This window comes from Corylus avellana, chromosome 9 (assembly GCF_965113065.1).
Source record: "Corylus avellana chromosome 9, dhCorAvel1.hap1.2, whole genome shotgun sequence".
NCBI classification, from domain to species: Eukaryota; Viridiplantae; Streptophyta; class Magnoliopsida; order Fagales; family Betulaceae; genus Corylus; species Corylus avellana.
The window spans coordinates 7,916,686-7,931,966 of NC_142498.1; the positions used below are offsets into that span (position 1 = coordinate 7,916,686).

At 33.3% G+C, this 15,281-nt stretch overlaps 2 pseudogenes across 1 annotated transcript; both read right to left on the reverse strand.

Moving 5' to 3' along the window:
• Positions 1–5,200: 5,200 nt before the first annotated feature.
• On the reverse strand, positions 5,201–7,610 carry LOC132189993 (protein transport protein SEC13 homolog B pseudogene; annotated as a pseudogene). The gene is made up of 2 exons (XR_015913067.1): positions 7,520–7,610; positions 5,201–6,364 (listed from the first exon to the last, which is right to left on the reverse strand). The product of XR_015913067.1 is annotated as a protein transport protein SEC13 homolog B pseudogene (transcript).
• Positions 7,611–10,371: 2,761 nt separating this feature from the next.
• On the reverse strand, positions 10,372–14,147 carry LOC132190864 (aspartic proteinase CDR1-like; annotated as a pseudogene).
• Between the last annotated feature and the right edge of the window lie 1,134 nt (positions 14,148–15,281).

Sequence of the window (15,281 nt, forward strand, 5' to 3'; positions counted from 1 at the left end):
TGAAATCGCACTCCCCAAGAGACCCTAAGAGATGTTGTTCTGAAACTTCTAGTTTTGTATGTGAGAATAACTCCTTTCATTAGCTTTTTATTTTTATTTTTTTTAATCTGACAATAAAGTTAAATAAAATAAAATTAAAATATAATTTTTAACATTCGGATACAATGACAAGTCCTAATTTAGATTTTCATAACCATAATATTGAAAAGGTTTTAACTTTGCATTAATTACCAATATGAAGTATAACTGTTTCTTGAAAATTATAATTACGTAGAATTTTTAGATGTATTGTATTTGTATATATGTGAAAAGAATGATGACCAATAGGTGTTGAGTTTGGTTGGTATTTAAGACATTTTCTCATTTGATATAAATTTTCTACTTAGAAATACAAGTCAGATTCAAATTTGAGAAATTTTAATTAAAACAAAATGATTTTTTTTTTTTTTCAGAAAATTTCATGTACAACTGTTTTATGTAATCGGATAAAGTTTGAGTAATCGATTCCAGAAGCTGTGATATATATATATAAATGAAAGTAACCTTAAAAATATATATTCACCAAAGCATATAATTAAAAGCGATTCATAGTTTGGGGGTTTTGTACTTAAAAGACTTGTAAACCATCCCAGAGCATCATGTTGAATTTTTGTAGCTTAAAACTTCGAATTTCACCAAAGATTAAGGTAAGACTCAAGACCTTAGTTTTTGTCTAAAAATTGAGTTTGTGTTTTGAGTGTCTAATCCTAGAGATTATCTTTGGGTTAGTGCTATAAGTGGAGTAAAAAGAAAACCCTAAAACGCTATAGGTTACCTTGTGGAATGAGATATTTGGGTTGTTTAAGGCTATGTTTGGCAAAGAAGCGGACTTGAGGAAGTGCGCCGGAACTATAGCAGATTTGATTGATGTGAGAGAAAAAAGTACAAAAATTTTGTATAAAAAAGTGCAAAATTTTGTTTTTGTAGCAATTTTTTTATTTGAATAGTAATAAAAAATGATTGATGTGATATAAAAATAAAAATATTGAGATTGATTTCGAGAATAATTTTTTGGGATTTTAGGTCCGGTCCAGCCTACTCCTTTGCCAAACACAGCCTAAGTGTCTTTGTGAAGTTTGAGTTGTGTAAAGCATAGAATAAAGTCTAACTATGTATTTACCATGTAAATGCATAGGTACATTGCAAATGAGTCAAAGTTGTAAATGCATAGGTACATTGCAAGTGAGTCAAAGTTTATCAAGTGTACTAAGTGGATATTGTAGAGTCAGCAACAACCAAACATATAGCGAGAGAACGTACAGGGTACGTGGAGGAGCCAAAGATCATGGGGAACGGATCCTAGTGTGGATGTAATAGGCATTGATACTTACAAACTAGATTTGCGACAAGGGTGCACTTTGTTACTCCATAATGTCTTGTATGCTCTTGAAGTTCAGCGAAACCTGCTATCAGTTAATCAATTGCTTAGATTAGGGTTTGACATTGCTTTTAACAATATGGGTGTAAATATATTTTTAGATACACATGGTTTTATGGTTTGGACATCAATAATTTATATTATGATAATACAATTGCTTTGTTGACCTCTAGTGATAATGTTTATAATGATTCTATATTATGGCATGCTAGATTGGGCTATATAGGGTAAGATAAAATGAAAAGATTGGCTAGAGAAGGTCTTATAGACCCACTCGCTAAAACGTCATTGCCCACATGTGAACATTGTCTTATTCGAAAGTCAAAAAGAAAACCATTTGGAAAAGCCACTAGGGCATCTTTCCCATTGCAACTAATTCACTCAGACATTTGTGGCCCAATGAATATGAGGGCAAGGCATGGTGGTTCTTACTTCATTACATTTATTGATGATTATAAGCGATATGGTCATGTCTATTTAATCTCCCACAAGTCTGAAGCTTTGAATTGCATTAGGCGTTATATGATTTTGGTTAAGAACCAATTAGACAAGAGCATCAAAGCTCTTAGAACTGACCATGGACGCAAGTATCTATCTGAGCAATTTAAAGTGCTATGTGAAGGAAAAGAAATTAAAAGGTAGCTAACGATGCCTCGTACATCACAACAAAATGGTGTGACGGAAAGAAGAAATTGAACTCTGCTAGAAATGGTTAGGTCAATGATGGCGGAAGCAAACCTACCAATATCCTATTGGGGGGGATGCACTTATGACTTAGCCCTTATAATGTTCCGAGTATCGTATAAAGACACATTTCTTTCCTCTAGGGCCTAACTTCCCATACTTATGGGAAGTATCATGAACACAACTCGTCGAACCACATGGTCGTAAATTATTCAAATTTGGCTTTTCACTGATCCATAACTCGTATGGTGTGGAAGGTATTGATTTTGAGAGTACTTGATTAAGAATGTAGGTTCCCTAGAAGTTTCAAACATAAAACCTCATGTTTCAAAGGTGGAAAACACCATCAGGCGTGTTCAACCTTGAATCTCTTGTCTATAATGTTTACTGATAGTCTAAGCCTAAAAAAATGCTTTAATTCTCAGATTTACCAACCCATATAACAAGGAACTATTTAGAGCCTGTTTCATAAAGTTTTTGAAAAGAGTTCTTGAAAACGCTGAACTAAAAAGTGTTTTCGGCGAGGGGTGCATTTAAAGTGTTGTTTGTGGGTTCCACAAAAAAGTTTTGTTTCTTCTATTTTTTGAACACGCTTCTCAATTTTTTCCTTTTCAAACACACTACTCAGTTTTTATGCCTTTCAGAAAAACTTGTCAATTTCCTAAACTATTGGAGGCTGGCTTCATTAAGCAAATCAGCCACCAGGCAGATCAGTAGCCCCCATGGTGGTCGCCACACAAATCCAGTAGCTTCCACCCTTGGAGGCCAGCCTCCACTTAAAAAAAAAATTATATGTAACAAGGCAGCCTCCACACCTGAAAAATGAGCAGGTGTTTTCAAAACATTCCTATATAAAGGTGTGAGATGTTTTTTAGAAAGTGTTTTGGGATTCATTTTGAAAAGTGTGTAAGTGGTAAGGGCCACATATGAGTATCCATTTGGTATCTATTGTCTAAGTTTTTTCAATGTTTGAAAAGCGAAAACTAGGGGTGTCAAGACGGTTACGGTTGCCACATGAGTATTCATCTGGTATCTATTGTCTGAGTTTTTTCAGTGTTTGAAAAGCGAAAATTAGGGGTGTCAAGGCAGTTATGGTTAGCGGACTTTGGCAATAACCGCTAACCGTAACCGCCGTAGCAGTTAATAAATTTCACTAACCTCAACTGCTAACCGCTTAGCGGTTAACGGTTAGCGGTTAGTGAAATAGATAACCGCCCGCTAACCACTTTTTCAAAATTGGGCTTTTTTTTTGGCCTTTTAGCTTTCTTTAGAGCTTTTTGAGCTTTTTTAGGCTTTTTTTTACCCTCTTTTTTTTTTTTTTTGTTGGTATTTTTAGCGTCTTCTTGGGCCCAATTGCTATAACAATAGCCCATATTGAAAAATCAAAAATATTTGACCCAAAATTTACATTTACTTGTACTATAAAAAATTTCCTTAAATATTAAATCATAACCGGTTAACTTTTTTTTTTTTTTTTTTTTTAAAAAAAAACAACATATATAAAAAATTAAAAAATAAATAAAAAATAAAAAATTCAACACAACATGTAAAAAAAAAGTTCAGAATTCAGACAACTGTCACAACATATAATAATAATACATTAATACTTAAATTGTGTTTATAAGTAACACATTGGTCATTGTTTAATCCAATGTCAATTATTTAATTTGATATTATACGAATCATATTATCATTGATTAATAATATGATTCACTTGAAGTATTGAATAAAGTATTTGGATTGCCATTGAATAATATGATTAAGTATTGATGTTATACATTTATATTATTCATATGCATATGTAGACTTATATACACTTATAACATATATAGACTTATAAGTTTATAATATACATTAGAAATAAGTCTGTAGATATTTAATTGTTGTATTAGTATGAATTGGTATATTTATGAGTTATGTCATATTATATATGTATAATTTGTTATTATATAATCAAATGATTTGATGATCAATTGATCATGTGATATAATCATATAAATTATAGTGATAATATATTAATACTCAAATTGTGATTTAATTATTTTTTAAAAAAAATTGTGATTTAATGATCAAGTGATTATGTTATATGTATAAATATTTTTAAAATTATAATTATAAAAATATATTATATAAAAAGGCGGTTAGCGGTTACGGTAAACCCAATAACCACTAATCGCTAGGAGGTTATAACGGTTAGGTGGTTAGCGGTTAATACGGTTAAGCGGTTAAACGGTTAGCGGGCAGTTAAAAACCGCCTGCATTGACACCCTTAGCGAAAACACTTCTCAAAAAGTTCTCCAAACAAGGGCTTAGTACATGTTTTTTAATGTATTTTTTTGTTTTTTGTTTGAAAAAATATTATAATGTGACATATACGTGAATACTATTTGTGTTTTTATAAGTATTTAGTGTTTTGGATTGTTTGTTTAATGTATTTGTTTTGATGACAAAATACGAAAGACAAAAATAAAATAATAATAAAAAAATACCTAACCTTAGTTTCTATATTATCGCCTTTGGAAAACATAATACGAAAAAAAAAAAAAAAATGGAAAGAAAATTTTTGCTACACTATATTCAAAAGAAACATCTGAGATGGCTTACTCATTTTGTTCTTGTCAATTCTTCGCCTTCATTCAACCCTCTACGTCTTCCTCAACTTTGAACTGAAAATTCTTCTTGGTTTCATACTCTAAAAACACGAGGGTTGAATGAATCATTGAACCAGAGACCAATCAACAACGTTGTTACGGGAATTAAAAATCATTGAACAAATTAAGGGGGAACATTTAGTCTCTTGCTACGTGATAGAAAAGTAAACTCATGTTCTTCTGCTCTCAATGAATCCAAGTCAAGAAGAGTTCATTTCCCCACTGACAACCATTAAGATCAAAGTTCCACACGTTCTCTTATATCTTAAACATAAGAGGAATTATAAAGCCAATGAAACAAAACAAGAATAAGATCACTATTTTACTTTAAGTAAACTATTAGTTGTAAGATCCCAAAGAGCTATGTGTTATAAACTCTTGAGGAGATGAATTATACAAAAGGTTTAGCATGCATAAGACTGTAAAAGATAAAGCAGAGAATGCCATATGCAAATCAAATTTCACTTTGTTTAACCAATGGAACTTCCATGTGATAGTGCTCTAAAAAATATATACAATAGCAACAATGAATACAGTATTTGTTTAAAATGACATAAGAACTTATGTAACTCATATAACTTCAAAAGTGTTTCAAGCATGTCAAAATGCAAAAATAATATCAAATTCAAGAGTCCGTCTCCTTCTTTAATGAACTTCAAGGGCAAAAGTAATATGGATGCTAAGGCTCAACTGTGGAAACCTGTTGCCACTCCCCGTCGACTGCTTCCTTCCACAATGTCACATTGTGGTTTCCGTCAGCCACAGCCAATATGTTTCCCGTCAGTGACCAGGAGACCCTCCAGACAGGAGTCTTAAAATCATTCAAAACCTTGCCTTCCCATTGATCCCCCTCCTTGACCACAGTCCATATGATGACTTTGCCATCCTGTGAGGCACTTGCAATTGTAGATTTTGGAAGTCCCAAGTTGGGTGCCCAAGCAACATCACGAACCCAATCTGTATGCATCTGAAGAGCTGGAAAGCAATCCATCTTCCAACTCCCATTATAGAGCTTCCACACCTTCACAGTATTATCACAACCACCTGAGCAGAGCTTCTGAACAGGATCAAGCAAGCCAGAACCAACAAGAGCACCAGGCGCAGTTGAGGGAGCCCATGAAACAGAAGTGACACCAACTGGATGAGCTTGGTCAATCCTCGAGGTGTCCCAACCACCATCCGGTCTTGCAGTGAAAACTGAGATATTCCCATCAGAGGAACCACATGCTAAACAAAGACCCAGTTCATGAGGAGCCCAAGCAATAGAATTGACAGAGGACTTGTGGTCATCAAAGACGTGAGCTTGGGTCCACTCATTTGGATTACCCTCCTTCCATATTACCACGTGCCCGTCATAAGAACATGAAGCGAGCAAAGACCCAAATTTCGGGTGAGCCCAGACTACCTGCCAAACAGGTCCTTGGTGGCCAGTTAATGTCGCAAGAGGCTGAGAGGTTGTATTGCTCACCCCAACTATCTTAATGGAATGGTCTGACGAGGCCGTGGCAAGACGCTTACCATAGTAATCCATTGCCACATCGTGGATCACATCTTGGTGACCAGTTTCAATCTTTTGCGAAGGCATTTTTCCACAGTTAATATACTTTACCTACTGCTTCAAAACAAAAGGGTAACTCAAATTAAAACTGATATATCTTCCATTGGTTCGCAGAAAGATTCAAATCCTATTAATACGTGAGATGATCTATATGTTCTACCACACCCAATGTTTGCTTGCTAAGAAAGTGCAAGAAAATATAAGAAGTTAAATAAAGAAAACCTTAATTTGTACATTTTCTGCTGTTCTAATCTCAATAACAAAGAAGAAAAATCTTGGACAATCTAATAGCGTAACTTTCATTACTGACCAATTACTTGTAGCTACCAAACTATAGAAAATCTGAATCTAAAAGTTTCAGTTCCTCTACCATTCCTGGGCAACCAAACAAACACATCAAACGGCAAAACCCCAAACCACCCACCACCCAAGAAGAAACGGAGAAAAAAAAAACCCAAAAAAGAAAAGAAAAACCAACAAATCTTATCACCTCTGTTCGAGCTCGAGCTCATCTATTTTGGTCGAGCTCGAGCTCAAGCTCGATTAATTTTGGGATGTATATGTATTTGGCAAAAATGATTCATACCTAGAATTCAATATTATGTGAAAGACCAACACCAATCTGTTTAATAAGACGAAGATACTTTTCTGCTCTAATTTCATCAAACACAAACCATAATTCAGTAAAAAACAGAAACCCCAATACCTATCTATCCAAAAATATTTACACATTTTTCTGGGCAACCAAACAAACACATCAAACGGCAAAACCCCAAACCACCCACCACCCAAGAAGAAACGGAGAAAAAAAAAAAAAAAAACCCAAAAAAGAAAAGAAAAACCAACAAATCTTATCACCTCTGTTCGAGCTCGAGCTCGAGCTCAAGCTCGATTAATTTTGGGATGTATATCTACATGCATTTGGCAAAAATGATTCAATCCTAGAATTCAATATTATGTGAAAGACCAACACCATCTGTTTAATAAGACGAAGATACTTTTTTTGCTCTAATTTCATCAAACACAAACCCTAATTCATTAAAAAAAAAGAAACCCCAATACCTATCTATCCAAAAATATTTACACATTTTTCTGGGCAACCAAACAAACACATCAAACAGCAAAACCCCAAACCACCCACCACCCAAGAAGAAACGGAGAAAAAAAAAAAAACCCAAAAAGAAAAGAAAAACCAACAAATCTTATCACCTCTTCCGCCTCCGATCCGCGGCGTACTGCGAGAGTGAAACGACCTCCGAGAGCGGCGTGGACAGCGGGGTTGGCAGCGGCGAAACCGGGCACGAGCCGTTCAGCTTCAGCCAGGCGTCGAGGTGTGTGGTTGCTGCGGTGGTGGTGGTGGTTGCTGTTGGGGGCACTGGGGGAGTGGTGCGAGCGGCAACAGAGAGATGGGAGGCGAGGAGGATGTGGGAGATCTGTGGGAGGAGAGTCGAGAACGGAGAGATGATTTGGGTTCTCTAATTTGCAACAGTTGGATTTGAAAAAATAATTAAATTTTAAATATTAACGGTTGGATTCGTTTTACTAAAAGCTTATCCCATATTACTCGCAAACACTAAGCACTATTATCATATTACATATAGTATTATTTAGTTAGTAGTTAAAATGTTAATGCTTAACACGAGTCAAGTATATAGTGTCATTATTAATATATATTGTATCTTATATATAAATATTTATATACTTATATGATTGTATCATTATATGGGTCAATAATAATTTTTATATACTTATATTTTATGATCACGATTCATGACATATATATGATTTAAATTCAAATTGTTAAGTTTTTACTTACTACAAATTGTGATTATAATGTATAAATTATAAAAAATACATTAGTTACTTAATTATTAATCATTTAATTTTAATCTAATGATAAAGCTCAAACTCTAAGTTCTAAATTTCTCACAATCTAATAGTCATACATTCATACTTAAATTATATGAGCATATTATCTCACAATCTATATTAATACTATTTTAAATCTAAGATCATGTGATATACGTTTTCTAAGAATAAAGTATTTAATTATAATATATTGATTAAATAACACAATAACTTATATAGATATACCATATGATTATATATATATATATATATATATATATATATGAATATGTGTATATATATATATTGCTTGTGTCAGTTGTGTTCTTTCAGCTCGCAGATTTGGCATAAGGACGCTGTAGAGATATATATGAGTACGGTCATTTTCTGCTCAACTTGCCAACTTGGATTTTGACCTAATTTGATTTTCTTTTTAAGAGAAAAATGCAAAATTAATCCCTCTAATTTGGGGTTTAAAATGTGGCTAAATATTTCTTGTGACTCTGTGAGTAAGCAAAAAGAGAAATGATTAGTGTTAATAATTTGTTTATATTTTTTTATATTCTTCTATAAATTCAATAGATCAACCATTAGATTTGTAAAATCTATCATTGACTTATGTGAAAAAAAAAAAAAAAAAAAACCATAGATTATGTCATTAGAAAAGTTAACAAAATTCATTAAGAACATTAGCTATTGTGACAAATGTGTTTACAATAAAAACTTTTTTAAAAGAGAGAGAGAGAGAGATAAACTAAAAAATTAATGTTAAATTTTATTTAATTAATAGCTAAAAAATAAGGAAAAGGCATCTCTTAATTAATCTTTTCCTCTTATGCCTCAATATATATAAAGCCGACAGTTTAATATATATAATCCAATGGCTACTAAATCCTAACATGCCACCTTAAATTGTAAGATTAACCCAATTTACTTGGGTTGGATCTATATGTTTATTTGGTGATGCTTTGAAACACTAAATTAAAAAAAAAAATGATTTTTTTGAAAAAACGAAAAATTTTAATTTAAAAATAATATTAAAAAAAAACAATTTTTTTTAAACAAAATTTTTTTTTTTTTTTTTTAAAACAGAAAATTTTATTTTATTAAAAAAAAAAACTATTTTTTATTTAGTTTTAAAGAAACAAAAAATTTAATTTTATTAAACGAAAATTTTATTTTATTAAAGGAAAATTTTATTTTTTTTTAAATGTAAATTTTTATTTAAATAAAATTATAAAACAAAAATTTTCAATTTTTATAAAAAAAAAAATCGAAATTTTTATAATTTTTTTCTTATAAAATTGATTTTTTTAAAAAAAAAAAATTGGCCAACGTTTGGATTTTTTTTTTTTTTTTTTGTTAGTTGTAGGTGTTTTCTAGAAGTTTTAGTTTTTTTTTTCAAAAATTTTTTTTTTTACTAAGGGTAATTTCGTCATTGGGGGGAACATTGACAATTTTTGGTAGTTTGAGGGGACATTGTCACAATTAAAAGTTGTGGAGGGAGGACATTGTCAATTGAGTGGTAGTTTGAAGGAGATTATGTGAACTTTCCCCTTCTTTTTTAGCCGAAATTGACGTTGTTTTCGATTCTTAATGGATTTTCTTACATTCTTCATATGTATATTTCATTAATTAATGGAAATATATTTTGAGAAATGATTCAAAATAAAACTTAAAAAAGGGTGGCCATATTCCAATGAACCAATATTAGTTACGGGGTGGCTCAAACACCACCATATATGGTTAGAGTGGGTGGTCAAATCACCCATAATCCGGCCAGAAGGGATAGCTCGACCTCGACACCTTGTACATTGATCTCCATTTTTTTCTTTCTCTTTTTATATATATTTTTATATTTGTTAATAATTTTTATTATTGTAAATGATGAGCGTCAAAACATGTTTTTCCTTAAAAACATTTTTGGACGGTGGACCATTGAAGTTATATATATATATATATATATATATATATATATAGGCATGTATTTAACTAAAAATGTAATCATTAATAATTTCAAAGTACAATCAAAGAACCACCTGTCTTTGAGCCCTGTCAAGAAAATCCTGGACTCGTACAAAGCATCCTCACCACATATCAATAAATGACCATGATGATCATGAGACTAATTATTTATTAAAAACATGCATACAGCAACTTAAAGCATACAAAACAGTAGTACTACATCCATGCATCTTCCAATTAAATTGAAGTTAGAGGCTTATGCAATCAGTTGGCTTAAAGGACACAGTATTGGCCTCGGTGTCATAACCCACCAAGAAGTTCAATTGTGCCACGTTACCAAAGATGTAGATTCTTTCACTAGCAAGGAAAGCGAAGCACAAAAGTTCCTCGCTTACTCTCAAGAAGGTGTTCACCGGATTCAGCTTCACGTTGGTGTCCCCGAAATGCACTGTGATATTTGGAGCCCCTATATCATCCGACGCCGACTTGTAGCAAAGACTTAGCACTTGAATGGGATCGTCAACGCGTTCCAGATCAATCTCTTCTGCCACTGCCGCTTCAAACCTGGAGTAGAAATCTTCTGGAAATAGCGTTAATGTGGTGCCCGAATCAATTACAATGTTTCCCTCTGAGTCTCCGAAGGGGGAAGAATCGTCAAACTCCAATCTTTTATTGCTGACGCTCATTGCCTCCAGTGTTAGAAAGTAGAAATTCGTATCCGGCCCTTTTGGGCCCAAGCCAGTAGAAACGGCTCCAAGCCCAGAAACCACCGCATCACGACCAAAACTCAATTTGCTTCAGTTTTTGCCAAGGGAAGTTGTCGGCACCAAGCAGTAGGAAAACTTGCCACCTGTTATTTACAACAACATATAAATTAGACCATTAACTTCATGATCCCACTTTTCTTGTAAGTTTAAGCAAGTAGGAGTAAATTTAATTATTTAATCAACATTTTAACACATTTCCTTACGTGTGAAAGAGTTAGAAATAGGATCATCTCTATTTCATTTGAAATTGAGGGAATCTATTTAGTAGGGCCGGCAATTTTGACACGACCCGCGAACCCGACACGAACACGACACGAAAAAACAGGTATTGGGTTTGGGCTAATCGGGTTCGGGTCGTAATCGGGTCTACCCGATTAAGACCCGAAAATTTCGTGTCTGGCTGGTCGACCCGCCAGACCTCGTTTTTTTTTCTTTCTTTTTTTCTGCCTCGCGTCAGACGGCTCACCTCACGTTTTCATTTTTTTTTTTTTTTTTTTGCATTTCTTTTTAGTAGCACACTTTATTGACAATTTATACAATAATGGTAATTAAATCCATGTAGCAAGATTTACAAAACATGCCTACGGGCTATGGCTATATTATGGTACATGTATGTATGCAAGTTTTCTCTTTTCTCTTTTTTCAATCACACATGTGGAAGTAGAAGTTTCCGATTTAATTGGTAAAACAGATTCTATTTGATTCAATTTCTCTTCTACCAAAATTATCACTCTTTTTTCCTTTTTCTTTAATTGTTTTCTCCACCTTTTGTCTGAAGAAATTTTTGGAAATATTATTATTGGCACTCAATCCACAAGCAGATCTAATAACCAGTTAAGTACTACTGTGAGAAGATTTTCCGTACTCTTAAGGCCATTTGTGCCCAAACAGATGCATATATATCAAACTTAAAAGGAGTTAAGTACGAAATTACTAACAAAAGAGAAAGCCAACAAGAAAACTCCAAAGGAGTAATTCCATTCATCAAGCTGACAAGAAACTGTGATTTTCATTGTTTAAATTAATTTTTTAACACTTTTGTTACATGTGGGACTAAAGGGTGATGATTGAGAGCACACGGCGTGCATAGCACGCCTGTGCATTTTTTTTTTTTTAATTAAAAGAAAAAATTTTACACGCCGCGTGTTGTCTTCATTTACCCGGGACTAAATTATAAGTGGACTATTTTAATAAATGAACTTACTTGTTTTAACTTTTAACTTTATATGAAATTATGAGTTTAGTAATTTCTTTTGGAGTACAATTTGTCAATTACGGTCACTTTCCAATTTTTATTTTTTTTTCTTATCATTTATTAAAGCCTTTAATCTCTTATAACTCAATTTTTTGCATTGACTATATTGATGTATCAGTATTATTATTACAATTTTGAATTTTAATTTTTTTTTAAAAAAATTATAGTTTAGGGTAATCGGGTCATGTCTACACAATTAGACCCGGTTATTTTAAACGGGTAAAACAGGTCGTGTCGGGTTACCCGGTTATTTTCGTGTCATAATCATGTCAAACCCGATTACCAGTTTAGCTAAACGGGTCGTGTCTGGATATAGGCTAATCGTGTAACGGGTACCCGCGGGTCGTAATCGGGTCGTGTATGGGTACCCATTTTGCCACCCCTACTATTTAGTAATATTGTCTTAATATTAAAGTTGAAGGTAGTGCCGGCTCAATGCTTAGGCAAACTAGACAATTGCCTCAGGTCCCAAATAACTATAGCATAATTAAGTTTCCTTTTATTAAAAAAATAATAATAATTAGAGCCTCAATTATGATAAAAAGTTAGTCAATTGTCTTTAATTAAGGCCTCAATTATGGTAAAAAATTATTTATGACAAAAAAGTTAGTAATTGCTCTTTAATTAAGGCACCAATTACGGTAAACATAAATATAAATAATTAAATTTCAAGATATTAAGACTTTAAAGAAAATGAAAGAGAAAATTGGAAAGTTACATTAATTGCACTCTTAAAGCGGTTACTAAACTCATAGTTTCATCTTCACTTAAAACCAATATGGCTAAGTTCGTTCAATAAATAATTTTTAGAATAAAGTAACTTTTGTTTTTGCAAATTAGATTCTACATAAAAAAAAAAAAAAAAAAGAAAGAAAGAGAGAGAATTATATGTACGTAGCTCAACACAAAATATGACATCTCTTAAAATTAAATGTCTCCTAACAAAAATGAATTTTGCAAGTTATTTGGAAAAAAAAAAAATTAAGGGCAAAAGTTAAAAAGAAATGATTTAAAATTAAAGTTATTTAAATAAAAAAATGCCCTACTTAAATTAAAAAAAATACCCTACTTAAGTTTGTCACCTTAAGGCCTCAAAACTTATTAAGCCAGTTGAATGATGAAATTTATAATATTAATCTCATTTTACACTAAATGAATATTATACTTAAATCCCTATTTTTTTCGTAAACTTAAGTTGATAAAAAAAAATATGTAATTATTTAATTAACATTTTAACACTATTAGCTTACCAATGGAAGAACCCAGTTGGGAAACGGGGGAAAACTTCGCCGCGCCCAAAGCCGACGATGCCGGAGCCTTTGTTATTGAAGGTTCCGGCATTGTTGTGTCCACAGCCTACGACGATATTACGAAGAGACACGGGGACGCTTGCAGTCGATTCCAGCGTGAGAGTGTCAAAAGCAAGATCTCCCTGGCTGCATGAATTATCGCCATAAGACACTGAATATTTGCAAGAAGATGATGATGATAATGAGTCGCATGAGGTTCCTCACAAGGACTGGCATTCGCTTGCACTGCAAGAAACGTTTTTGTATGTTTTCGACTCGGCAAGGTCAAAAAGCGGGTCTGTTTGGTTGTAACAGTTGGTGCAAGGCTCGCACTGCAACCAAATGAGATCACTGCCGGTGTCAGTGACGCCGAGGACGGGGACCGGCGGCGTGCCGACAGAGTATTTCATGAGGTATTCGCCTCTGACTGCAACTATTTCTGATCGAGGTAATTCATTGGGAGAGAGTGAAGAAGAAGTTGGCTGGAAATGATTGACGCGGGTAATGGAACACCGCAAAGCGTTTGCTACGCACTGCAAAGGAGTCTCTGAAGGGTCGTAGAAGGGAGAGAGTGGGGAATTGCGGTGGATGAGATCCACGCTGAAGCCGCCATTAACAGCCTCCGCAGTGATAGATAAGCTGTAAAGAAGACAAATGGAGAAGGTAGTTACGATCGCAGCAGAAGCAAGAAGAGAGTGATGAGATGCCATGGCCGTTTTTGGAGAAACTATAGTAGGTGTAATTTAAAGGTAACGGTACTCTTGACCTACCGAAATTGTTTTTGCCAAAATTGACATTGTTTTCCATTCTTGAATGGATTTTCTTAGATTCTCCAATTATAAAATCTGATGATTTTTGTAAAAGTGTGATCTTGCATGTAGGACGGGCTTAATACAAAACCATTTTTGTTAGGAGACATTTAATTTCAACAGATGTCATATTTTACAAGAAACAAACTTAGCCAATATATTGGTATTAAGTTCGATGAAAGTGTCCCCAAGAGGTAGTTCAATTGGCTGGGACCACATTTAATGAAGTGGAGGTCACTAGTTCGAATCTCCCTCCCCCCCTCTTGTGTGGACATGTCCAAAAAAAGTTCGATGAAAGTATAAATTTAGTAACTGCTTTAGGAGTGAAATTAATAATGTAACTTTTCAATTTTCTCTTTTCTTTCCTTTACTTTGGGACTGGTCTAGTCCCAAAGTAATTATCAGTGAGTGGACTTTGCACAGTTGGTGAGAGTTTGTAGCAAAAGATATAGCTTTTGAGAGAGATGAATGTAGAAATGCCTGTGTGCTTTCACCTAACCTGTCCAACTTTGCAATTCTCATCACCTGAACGTAGAAATGCTTGTGTCAGTTGTGTGCTTTCAGGTCGCAGATTTGGCATAAGGACGCTGTATAGTGTAAAGATATGAGTACGGTCATTTTATGCTCAACTTGCCAACTTGGATTTTGACCTAATTTGATTTTCGTTTTAAGAGAAAAATGAAAAATTAATCCCTCTAATTTGGGGTTTAAAAGTGGCTAAATATTTCTTGTGACTATGTGAGTAAGCAAAAAGAGAAATGATTAGTGTCAATAATTTGTTTATATTTTTCTCATATTCTCTTACAAATTCAATAAATTAACCATTAAATTTGTGGAGTTTATCATTAATTTATGTAAAAAAAAAAAAAAAACCATAGACTTAAGAAAAGTTAACAGAATTCATTAAGAACTAAGAAGTAACATCCGCATTGATCATATGAGAATTCATGACCTTTTCCTCAAAAAAAATATTAGCTATTGTGACACATGTCGTTATAATAAAAAAATTAAAAATTAAAAAGAGAGAGATAAACTAAA